A 10,088-nucleotide genomic window follows, 5' to 3' on the forward strand; every position below is an offset into this window, starting at 1 on the left:
ATGTACACCTTCAAATGACACAACAGGAAAAAAGAAAACCTTAGGGAAGACTCACTATTCAGAACTGAAATTAATTAATGTGTCACAGTTCATAAAGCACTTCCAAGTGTGTTCTCTCATTCATTCTTCCCATAACCCTTATGAGTGAGAAAAGCAAGTTTCAGTAAGGATAAACAATGTGGAGACTAAAATAGAGGCTGAGGTTGAAACCAAGTGTGATCCTATTAACACGGTTTTATATGTGTGATTAAGCCAAGCACAAATCATGCAGATTTTTAGAGCCTTTGCTATCTACCCACAAATTATAGATGTAGATATTACAAACTCATATTACAGTACCCGACTCTTCAAAGCTTTTATTGTCCCAGAATGTAGCAGGGTACAGGTTCATTCAGCATGTCATTACTCCTTTGCAGCCTGCAGACCCACCAGTGGTCCTAAAAGACATGGTTCTCATTCTTGGACTTCGTAGTCCTCTCTAAACTGTACCCAAAAGTCTCAGGGGACAACTTTCCTCCTATCTGTAATACTAAAAAGGTAAAAGAAAAAGCAAATTATAATCAATGGAATTATTTCTATAAAGTTTGGATTATTTCTAACAGAAACCATTGTTAAAGATACATCAAATACTTTAACATTGCTAGACTCGACTTATTTAAAAGATTCCCTTGCTCACATATAAAATAACTTTTCATGTAATAGTGTATTGAACTGTATCAAATCATTCACACCCATCTCTCAGTACTCTGTGTGTGTCTGTGCGTGTATTGCTTAAAAATATATATACCTTAGCTTACAATCTGAGAGGGACAGATGGAGAAAATGATTTTGAGCTCTGAAGACATTTTAAAAAGCAAAATATCCTGCTAAATTCAGGGGCTAAAATTTTTAAATGCAGGCCCAGCTACTAGCACTGTTTTCTGTAGCTGGGAAATCCCCCCTTGCCACTGAATTCCTCTGCTGAGTCATTATATAAAGTGAAACTGAAAATGAAATATCCTACTGATAGAGTAAGCAGTTTCTGGAAAGAATATAAGCTTAATTCAAATAGATTTGTGCAGGAACCCTGCCTCTGTGATTTATACACTGTGTGACATTGGCTGATTTGCCTTACCTCTCTTACTTTTCATTAAATTACCATTTATGGTCCTCTCCCCTAATATCCAAGGTGCCCCAGACTTCCCTACCAGAATGCTTGTCATACTCTACTGTAATTGCATGTTCAGGTTTCTATCTCCCTTAGAACACTTAAAGCATTTTAAGGACAGAGATCATACATATTTTGCTATTCTTGTATTTCTAGCACCTAGCATTATGGTGCATAGTATTTGTTGAATTTATTTGTTGTCTTGAGGGAGGTGGACTGGAGGTCTGAAGAATCAGGAAGGCTTACTTAGCATTTACTTTCCTTTTTAGAATTCTTGAATGTTTTACCATGCTAATTTGGTACATGTATTTCTTTTTTTAAAAGATCATATTTACATGAAGAGAAGAAAGATAAGATGTTTCTTGTAAGTAAATATTAGACAATGGAATAGTAGGCACTGAATACTAGCTTCTTTAATAGGGATCAAAGTATCTCAGTTTAAGGAAAATCATTTTCTCTGTCTTCTTCTACGTAATAAACCATATGTGTAACTTGAGAATTAAAGTGTAATTTCATTTGGATGTAGTTTTTTTTTTTTTATTATTATTATGAAAAATTGATAGTCCAGCCAATTCTATCTTAAATCCAAAACTTCCCAGTTAAACTTAGATAGAGGACAGTTGCAAGAGGGAAGCTTCCTTGGGCCTTTTGCCTAATGCTCTGGTCAGCTAATCAGAGCCTTAAAAATATGCTACTAGTTTTCCTTCTTTCACCACTTTTACTTGTGTGTGTAGAGCTATCAGGGCACCTTGTCAGCAGGAGGCTGGGGGATTGAGGCAGGATGTGGCTAATCCTGAGTACCTTGGTCTAATGCCATCAAATAACACCACAATGCCTCCATCCATTACCAATTTGAACTTTTTAGCAAGCAAGTTTCTCTGCATGGAGTATTTCTGAGGATTTTAGCTCCTGATCATCTTACTCTAAATGACCTTTTAAAATCTTTTAATCTTTCCAAAGGACTTTTGTTTCTTTAGCTACATAATTCAGATCACACTGATGTAAAATGATTTGAGTCAGAACTGATATATCAATTGCATGTTTTCTGACTGATTATTCTCTATGTTACCAATTTTAAAGGCTTAACAACATGATTTGTTTCAATGAGCAAATAAAATGAGCAATTTGCCCAGGCTATAACCTCAAAGGTAAAGGAAAACTTTCCTGAAGTTTTACTACCTAAGTGAAAAATATATTCCAGGTACTAATTTATCTGGTTAATTAATGAAGAGAAGTCTTCAGTATTTACCTCTAGATTCTGACCCTGTTTTGTTCTGGTCCACATTTTGGTTCAGTTGAAAACACAGAAGGGGGAGAAAAAAACAGCATCTACTGAAAGCATGCCTTATACTAAACACTACACACAAATTATCTTATTTCATATTTACAGTATTAGTTAAAGTAAAAATTTCACAGAGGGAGAAAGTAGGGTTCAAAGAAGTTAAGCAGGCTGCCAAAGTCACAGTTCATAAATGATGAAGCAGAAGTCTGAAGTCAGGTATGTATTATTCATATATATATATATATATATATATATATATATATATATATATACACACACACAGGTATTGTATTATTCTGAACATTGTGCTTTCTGGAAAAGACAGCCAATATAGCAAAATAAAGATTTAAGAGAATCATGAAAGGCTAGAAGAATGGACCTACAGAAATATGGAAAAAAACTTAATATGATTGAATCCAAAAATTAAACATGGGCCTACAAATGAGGTATTACTACACACTTATTAAATAAGCAAAATAAAACCCAATGGCAATACTAAATGCTGGTAAGAATGCAGAGAAAGGCAATCTCTCATATATTGCATACTTCATTTTGAAAAATAGTGTAATAGTTCCTTACCATGTGACCCAGCAATTACAGCCCTGGACATTCATCTCAGAGAAACTCAAGTATATGTCCACACAAAAAATGGTACACAATTGTTCCTAGTAGTTTTATTTGTAATAACCAGAACCTGGAACCAACCAAAATGTCCTTCAGTAGTTAAATTGTTCAACGACTTTGGTACACTCTTACCATGGAATACTACCCATTATTAAGAAAACAATCAACAAGATGTGGTGTATATTTACAATGGAATACAACTCAGCCATAAAAAAAGAATGAAATAATGTCATTCGCAACAACGCAGATGGACCTAGAAGTTATCATACTAAGTAAAGTAAGTCAGACAGAGATAGACAAATATCACATGATATCACTTATATGTGGAATCTAAGATATGATACAAATCAACTCATTTACAGAACACAAACACTCACAGACATAGAAAACAAACTTATGGTTATCAAAGAAGAAAGGGAATGAGAAAAGGATAAATTAAGAGTTTGGGATTAGCAGATAAAAACTACTATATACAAAATAAATAAACAAGATCCTACTGCATAACACAGGGAACTATAGTCAATATCTTGTAATAAACTATAATGGAAAAGAAAAATCAATCATTGATACAAGAATAAAACTTGGGTGGACCTCAATGAACAAAACCAATCTCATGATATCACATACTTTCACTAACATAACATTCTTGAAATAACAAAATTACAGAAATGGAAAACAGATTGATGGTTGTCAGGGGTTAAGGATACTGGAGGGTAGGTAGGAGGGCAATTTTTGAGGTGATGGAATAGTTCTGCATTTTGACTGAGTTAGTAGCACATGGGAAAATTGCACAGAATGATGTACACACATTGGATGAATTACAGGTTTTGGTATTGTATTATAATCATGTAAGATGCAATCATTGGGGGAAACTGGGTGAAGGATATGTGGGACCTCTCTATACTATTTTTTCAACTTTCTGTGAATCTACTATTATCTCCAAATTAAAAGTTTTTAAAAGTTGTACCTAAGTGTGTTAGTTTCTTGGGGCTGCCATAACAAAGAACCACACACTCGGTGGCTTGAACAATGGAAATTTATTGTCTCACAGTTCTGGAGGCTGGAAGCCTGAAATCAAGATGTTAACAGTCAGTTCCTCAAAAGGAACTGACTTCTCCATCCTTCTCTTCCAGCTTCTGATAGCCTCCGGCGTTCCTTGGCTCGTAGATGGCTTTCTCCCCATGTCTTCACAATATCTTCCCTTAAAGCTTGATTGTCTCTATGTCCAATTTCCCCTTCTTATAGAGACACTAGTCATATTGGATTAGGCCTCATCCTAATGACCTCATCTTAAACTTCACCAACTGCAAAGACCTTGTTTCCCAATATGGTCATAGTCACAGGAACTGGAGGGTAAAGACTTCAACACCTTTTTGAGTATACAATTCAACCCCTAATGTAATAGAAAAGAACAAATCTGACTCCATATTAGATCTGTTCCTTTGGCTTTAACCCTGTACCCTGTCTCCTAGGCTGTTTTGCTAGCTCTGCACCGTTTGTAGAAGAATGTTGCCTATAACCTGACATATACAGGAGAGCCTATTCTCAAGGCTCTGACCTTTAAGGATATTAATACTTTTGCATTCATACAAAGATAACAAGTTACAGAATAGAAAATAACATTTGTTTTGTTGGAAGTTTATGGGGACACCATGATCTGACCCACATGGACAGCTATAAGAACACAGGATTCCAAGAACAAAGAATTCCTACACCAAGAAGTTTGCAACAACCAAGCACACCCCCTCCCCTTTTTAGTATGAAAGGAACCTGAATCCTGACTTGGGAAAGTGGTTCTCCAGGACGTTAGTCTGCCATCTTCTTGGTCTGTCAGCTTTCCAAATAGTCATTATTCCTTGCCCCAACACCTCATCTCCCAATTTATTGGCCTGTTGCATGGCGAGCAGAATGAGATTGGACTTGGTAACAAGACTATGGTAGATTTCAAGTATGTCGTTTCAAGCTGCTGTGTCCCTAAAGTGGCACATGCAGGTAAAAACAACCTTTATTCTCAATAAATGGAAAAATGTATCTTAATATGATTTTACAGAATTTCAAATAGATGAATTCAACATATAAATGTGATGTTTGGGGTTTTTTTAGTCTAATTTGCATTATTATTCTCATTTTTTTGTTTCTCATTTAGTTGATGTATTTCAGCATCAGTATTCCTCAAGTGTTCTGTCTTTAGCCATTCATTATAGGCATTAATTAAACAATATAAATATGACTGAGAATACATGTTTTTAACATGTATAACAGTGAAACTCATAAAACCTAAAGTTTTGAAGTTTTGATAAACAAATTGAAGCCAAATATTTAAAAGGTTTGCTATAATAAAAAGAATTTTAACATTTAAATGAGTTTAGAAGCACCAAACTCCAGGAACCAGCAGACCAACACTGTGCTATCTATCTCAAAAAGAAATAAAGGCAGGTATGTGGAGAAATAACACTTCCATTTGCCTGAAGAAAAAAAAAAAAAAAAAAGGAACAACTTCAGTGAACAGCAATTCAATAATACAAACCAAAAACTACAAAATGAACATAACACTTTGGTCCAGCAATTCGGGCTTCTGGACTTACATACGTAGATATACTTGCTCATGTATGAAATGACATGATTACTATTGCAGCATTATTTATAATAGCAAATTGTGGAAACCATCTAAGTGAGATAGGCTGGGACTTGGGACCTGGGACCTGGGACCCTGGGCTGCAATGCTTGCACCTGGACCAAATAACAGAAACAAAGACATTATAAAGGACTAAAAATAACTGTGCATGAGCAGTTAGGGTGCAGGTGGGGTTAGTTATGAGCAATAAGATACAAAATGATCAAAAAACAACAGCCACTTCTGAGATGTTAGAAGGAAAGCAGGGTACCCTGAGCAGAAGTAAGATACTGTGCATGATCCCTGCATACAGCATGACCAAGGGGTGGGCAGACCACCTAAGCCACCCCTCCAGCCCGATCCCCAGACCCCCACCTACTCCCACCCCATTAAAGGGAACAGCTCACCTCCCCACCTAGAGAGTGAGCAAGGGAATGTGTTACTTGTTTCTGATCCCTCATGCTGGAAGTCCCAATAAAGCTTTGCCTGAATTTCTTGTCTCTCTTTTCAATTTCCATTGATTAAGGAGGCCAGGAACCCTGGTTGGTCACATAAGTGTCCACCAATAGGAGATAAATTATGGTAAATCCATTATTTAAAAAAAAAAATAAAAAAGATACAGAGTTAACTTCTTATACATTCATATGGAAAGATACCCAAGAGAGGCTGCTAAGTAAAAGACAGGCAAGGTAAACAGGCTTATAGTACCATATTAATTACAAAAAAGTAAGAGAGAGTGTATATCTACATATATTTATTTTATATTTAAACCTATGAATTTTTTTTGAAATATAACATACATACAGAAAAGTTCACATTGTAGAACCTCAAAGAATTTCATAATGGAATATACCTATGTAACTTGCACTTAGCTTCTAGGTCCTAGATCAAGAAACAACATTATTATCACCCTAGAAACCTCTTCATGTTCCATTTAATCACTATGTCCACTCTACAAGAGTAGCCATTATTCTGATTTCTAAAAGCATGGGTTAGTTTTGCTTATTTTTGTGCTTAATAGAAATTGACTCATAAAGTGTACACTCTTCTGTGTCTAGCTTTTTTTATCCAATATTTTATTTGTGTGATTCATCAATATTATACTGTTCCATATCATTACTATTTAGTATTCCATTGTGTATATGGGCCACAAATTATTTACCCATTCTACTATTTATGGATATTTGGGTAATTTCCAGTTTGAAGCATAAAACAGCACTACTATGAACATTCTAGTATATGCACATGCATGTCCACACACCTAGAGAAGGAATTGCTGAGTCATAGGACCTGCATGTCTGCAATTTTAATAGATACTGCCACGCACTTTGTAACATTGGTTGTACCAACTGACACTCCCACCAGCAATGTACAGGAATTCCAATTGCTACAAGACCACATCCGCACTTGATGTATTCTCTTATTTTTTTTTTTTGTTTTTAATTTTAGTTATTCTTGTATTCATGTAGTGATATTGCACTGTGGTTTTAATTTTCAATTCTCTGACAATTAATGATGTCAAGCACTTTTCACCCTCACTCACTATTTCTATTTTGATGTTACTTTCAGTGAGGTATCTAGGTTTTCTGCCTATTTTTCTATTGGATTATCTGTCTTTTATACTTTTAAATTTTGAAACATGAATATAATACCTATTTTTAAGTAAATTTAAAAGTAATGTAATTAAAATATAAATTTTATAGAGTTCTATGATGCATGTTCTGAATACTAGTGTTTCAGAAGCTCTGAAAATTCTTAAACTTTTCACCACCACAGAACACTTTGGAGAAATGCTTTTTCTATTCTTGTATAATTTTTATTTTTTATGGAATTAATAATTGCCTCCCTTTTTTCATTTGCTTAATTTTTTTAAGTTCTCTCTCCAATTTTATCACGTATTTCATTAGATCTATCAAATACCTATCAATATAACTATCCAAATACTCAAATCATTTTAACTAGTTTTTTTCTTGGACCTTGCCATCTTCCTGCTGAGGTGAAAATGGACAGCTCTCTAAATCCACTACATATCTTTAATCCTGGGATTCCTCTTCCCATTCTCCTGGTCCTGTTTTCTGGATCCCATGTCTTTCTCTTTCTTAACTTACTCTCATGTTTTGTTGGAGCACATTCTCTCGTAGCTTCCTTGAAAAAGAAAAAAGTGGATGGATGGTGGACAGGAAATAAATGTTGGCATCCTTGTATATGTGAAAATATTTTTATTCCACTCTTATAACTTGATGGATAGTTTGATTATGGAATTTGAGGTTGGAAGTTATTGCCCTTCAAACTTGAAGAAATTTCACTGCAGTGTTTTAGCATAAAAGTGTTACTATCGAGAAATCTAATGCCATTCTAATTCTCATCCATGTATTGCTTCTTCCCTTGAAAATTTTTAGAATCTTCTCTAGTCTTAGTGTTCTGATCTTTTTAATGACGTGCTTTAATATAGGTCTTATTTCATTCACTGTAGGTAGCTGGTGGGCCATTTCAATATGAAGACCTTTGTTCTCTGGTCCTGGCAAAATTTCTTGAGTTATTATTTTGATCATTTCCTCCCTACTTACTTTTTGCTCTCTTTTTCTGGAACTCTTAGTTTGTTAACTGATGAGATGAATGAATGAGTAGGGAAAGTTTTCTCAGCACTCTTTGTAGTAAAAAGCTTAAGCAATAAAGCACAGATTATCAGACCATATCTTTAAAGCTAAACATTTTATTTTAAACGATCAAAATTTAAAACACACTCTTTCATTACAACTTCCCTTCATTGTAAAATGTAACATTGCTACTCTCATTTCAGATAACTCAAAAATATAGGATGCATTGATTCTCTATAGGCAGAAATCCCCCTCTGCGGGCAGAAGTAAGTCAAGCATTCCTTATTATTGTTGCCTTAGAATTCATTAAATGCTTGATATTGACTTGGTATTGCAAAATATTTGCACTCACACTCTGGAAAATGGTCATTTCAGGGGAAAGGTGTCTGTTTAAGGTAAAAAGATGAAGAGATGTTGGTAGTTTTTTTGTTTTGTTTTGTTTTGTTTTGTTTTGTTTTGGTGTTAAACACTGATTGCATTCTTCCCAGGTCTACAAGAAAGAAATTTTTGCAGTCTTACCTGGCATCACAAGGATGGACTATCTCAAGCTTATTTTTCAATCTCTGTCTAAAATTATGGATTTCAGAGAGAAGGGAGGAAAATGGATCCTTAGCAGAGGAGCACTCAACTGGAACTAACATCTGAACTTTTTGACAGGGCTAAACTCTGTCGACTGAAATAAATGCACAGCCTAAAATTTGAGAGTTATGTTTTATTTGGCAGGAGGATTCGAGCTGGGATGACAGCCTCTCAGATCTCCCTGAGGGACTGCTCCCAAGAGGTAGGGGAGGATCTAGGATATACAGGAGCTTTACAACAAAGACCAGGTAGTTGGAACATTAAAAGTTTACTTGTTAACTGAAGAAAATCAGACATCTCAAGTTAAAGAATTTAGCGCTTTTCTATGCATGAGAGAAAGCAAACATTTGGGCTCATAGAATTCATTCCTCTGACAAGCACCTAGCTATGTAGGGCCAGTGTCCTGTCCTTTCTTATTCTGAGTCCCCTCAGAGGCAACCACTGTGAGTGGCTGCAGAGGCGGGGCTGCAGGCTTGTCTTCACTGGGCGGTGGCGGCAGCCACTGATGACTTGATGGCTTCAGCATTCTTTGTTCACGGGTTTGGTTTGCAGAATTTTTTTGTTCACAACCCTGACAGGGTTTATCACCCACCCTGTCAGGACTAAAGCATCTGGAAGTGGGGGGACACTGGAGCCCAGATAGGCACCGGAGCTTAGCACTGGGCTCACCAAGGGCGGCTTTCTGCCCAGGGGTGGAGTCAGTACTCGTTGGCCGCCCCTGCCACCCCGCCAGCCCCCCGATGGCCCCTCTCGGGAAAGCCCCGGCCCAGAGGAGATTTCTCTCCTCGGTGAGAGCTTGCTGGCCAGGTAGGAGGCTGCTGAGAGCAACTTTCCTCCAAAGAAAACTTTTTCAAATCTAGCGGAGGGGTGGAGAAGACGAAGTGGGCGCCCCTGGCTCCCTTCCGCACCTGGGAGCCCCGCGAGCGCGGGGACAGATCGCCGGGGCCGCGCCACCAGGCGGAGATCCCGTCCTTGGGCCAGGCAGGAGCCGCTGGGAGGACCGCGGGCGCGGGGCCCTCATGCCCGCCCTGGCGGCCACCGCTGACGTCGCCTGAGAAGGCGGGGGAGGGAGGAGCTCGGGCGGGCGGGCCCTAGGGAGGGAGCTTGCGCCGCCGCAGAGGGGCCCCGGGCTCCAGACGAGCGGCGTCCGTCCGGCTGCGGAAGAGCGGCGGCTGGGCGCGGGCTGCGCGGGGCATGGCGGCCTCGTGACCCAGTGCCCGGCGGCCGGGAGGGCCTGGCCGGCCC

The sequence above is a fragment of the Camelus dromedarius genome, chromosome 30 (genome assembly GCF_036321535.1).
Source record: "Camelus dromedarius isolate mCamDro1 chromosome 30, mCamDro1.pat, whole genome shotgun sequence".
NCBI lineage: Eukaryota > Metazoa > Chordata > Mammalia > Artiodactyla > Camelidae > Camelus > Camelus dromedarius.